This window comes from Octopus bimaculoides, chromosome 20, assembly GCF_001194135.2.
Source record: "Octopus bimaculoides isolate UCB-OBI-ISO-001 chromosome 20, ASM119413v2, whole genome shotgun sequence".
Lineage (NCBI taxonomy): Eukaryota > Metazoa > Mollusca > Cephalopoda > Octopoda > Octopodidae > Octopus > Octopus bimaculoides.
Genome location: NC_069000.1, coordinates 32,052,488 through 32,055,671, shown reverse-complemented (window position 1 = coordinate 32,055,671; position 3,184 = coordinate 32,052,488).

The following is a 3,184-nucleotide window of genomic DNA, read 5'->3' as shown; positions in this document are numbered from 1 at the left end:
ATATATATATATATATATATATATATACATGTTTTTGCGTGTGTTGTGTGTGTGTAAACACACAGAGTAAAGAAAACGTGCAAGTCTAGGATCAATATACCTGTGTGTGTATACTTCTGTGTGGTTATGCTTATATCTATATCTATATATATGTATGGATGTATGTATATGTGTATAATATATAGATAAAACCTGAACTGGTTTACTGGCTTAAAAGAGTTTACCCCATAAAATTAGGCCTTTATCCGAAGCAAAATCTATAAGCATTTTCAAATAATTCCATAGCTTGCCAGAAAAAATATCACTGAATTTTTATTTGCATCCCGTAGAGGTCATATTTCGATAAAGAGCTGCCAATAGTAACTACGTGCTCTAGAAGCTTAGCCTGAATTGGGAAACAGACAAAATCTATATCAATGATGGCTTCCTAAAAAAAAATCGATCGATTTTTTTTAGGTTATTAGGCCAGTGGCTAATATGTATGACTTGCTTAGTCATTTTAAACATCTCCATACAGATACATGTTCATGTCATTTAGACACATGGGGTGGGGGGGCATTTTCCCCACCTAGACGGGACACCGGTCCGCTGCAGGATTGCTCATTTTCGCCCACTGAGTGGACTTTAGTAACGTGAAATGAAATATTTTCCTAAAAAACACAACACCATCGCCCTGACCAGGAATCGAAGCTGCAATCATACGATCATGAGTCTAACGACCTAACCACTAAGCCAGTCATATCAACTGCACACACGTACACATATATAAAGCATAGGCGATCCGACAAAATGCCTTTGTTTTGTCCCGAGGAACGTCGGGAAAAGTAACGAAACGTATTATGTTATTGAAATTTGCTCTTCGCAATATACGTACACTATCGTATGCAGATGGCCATTATAGTCAAATACTACTTCTGTTGGGTGTAACGGCTTTTTGCTCAGCCGGGAGGATATTAGTAACAACTATGATCGTTCAGTCGCTGCTTTCCTATATCGGTGGTTACACATTTCTTCTAAATATGCGGTTGACTGTGATTAAATGCTACTGACAACGCTCAACTAGGAAGAAATACGCATCTAGCATTCTCACCAGTCGCTTTTAGGACAATATTAGTCTGCGATCGAAATATATTGTGTCATGTCGAATACAGGACATCCAAATATATCTTTTATTGATAATAAGATGTGAGGTTTGGGGAGAAAGAATTTCTGAGCTTCGGCGGAGAAGGGAGCAAAGAACTACAAATGGCCGGGATCACTACCTAGGACCGAATAATCACGTACAGAGTGAAAGGCTAGCATTCTGGTTAATGCATCCCGGTTTGGTAGATCTACCTGTGCGCACTTTATGGGAAGACATACAGAAAGAAGATGATAGCTGAAGATGCAACAAATCGGGTATACATGCACACACACACACACACACACACACATACACACACACACCTACACACACACACACACACACACACATACATATATATATGTATATGTACCCGATCTACCAAACCGGGATACATTAGCTTATACATACACACACACACACACAGTTATATGTTATAATATAACATTGTAAAGTTTGAAAATGCTGATGCAAGAAAATCTCGCTCCTCGAGTCACTGTTGCTTCTGCTAAATATTAATACAAATGTACATTTACTCGTATTTTGATTTCTATTTTTCTTGTTTGCATTACCTTACCGCTTCCAAAACATATAGATATGGACGAGGGAACAGGTGTTTTAGACGACAAAAATATTGTGTGATAAGTAGTTTCGCTCAAACGGATATTTCTTTGATACTAAACATTGAAAGGTAATTGGTTGGCATTCAGTATTTCTTTGATTGAAACTTTCTTGTTGAAGTGTTCTGTGTCAAGAACCGGAATGTCATGGACGACAACAAAGACAGACAACGACGGCGACGATGATGACGACAAAGATGATGACAACGACCACGGAGAAGAAGAAGAAGAAGAAGAAGAAGAAGAAGAAGAAGAAGAAGAAGAAGAAGAAGAAGAAGAAGAAGAAGAAGAAGAAGAAGAAGAAGAAGAAGAAGAAGAAGAAGAAGAAGAAGAAGAAGAAGAAGAAGAAGAAGAAGAAGAAGAAGAAGAAGAAGAAGAAGAAGAAGAAGCCATTCTAACTGTTCCCCTTATAGAAAATAACGGTTAAAATTTCTGTCTTCTTACACAACTAAGACAAAACACAAGATAAAAGTCGCAAGCAAAATTGTATTTTAATGACAGCCTTCTTGAAAATGAACAAATACATACAGACAAAAAAAAAAGAACAACGAAAAACTCTATTGAAATGACGTTGACTGGACAGAGTATAGACATCAATATATTAAAGGTTCATTTACTGACATTTTGAAAGCACCATCCTCGGGCTTTCATAATTTATTTTTTATTTTAGTTCATTGTGACAACATAAATATAACAGCAATAACACAGATATTAGTAATAACAGTTCAAAATGTTGGCAAAATTTCAGCCGCTTCAGAAGAAGAGGTTTAGTTGATTATAACGACTCCATTAGTTGACTGGTACTGATTTTATCGACTCAAAAGGATGAAATACACATTTTGAGTAAGGACAAAATGTTTGGTAATGGCGTAAAAATGCCATGACACTTTGCCTACCGCAGTAATGATCCAGCTTGTTCAAATGTATAATATGTGTGTGCGTGTGCGTGTGTGTGTGTGTATATATATAATATAAATAATATATTAATATAAATAATATATAAATATATGCATATATCCATACATCTATGTGCACACCTACATCTATATGTATACATACTTGCATATATGGGTACAGGACATCAAAAAAAAAAAACGTTGAACACAATGAGAAACGAAAACATAAAAGCGAAAACATAGAAAACGAACATTTTTCGAACAACGATAAAAACAAACAGAGAAACGAGATATGCAACATAAAGAGTATACCCCTTCGTCAGTTGTCCCTGTTTCATCTACTCCGCATTTCGAAGGCAAGGACAATACGCGACTTCGTTGGAAGAGACATTCCCGCAAAGCAAATTAAATAAAATGTGCGATTTTTTGCGGTGAAAGTGTTAACAAGAACAGGACAGTCAGAACAAGACAGTAAAAACAAACGGTGAGGGTTGTTGAGCCAAGACGATAGAAAAATTATTCAAGTAAGTTTTGTCTATATATAT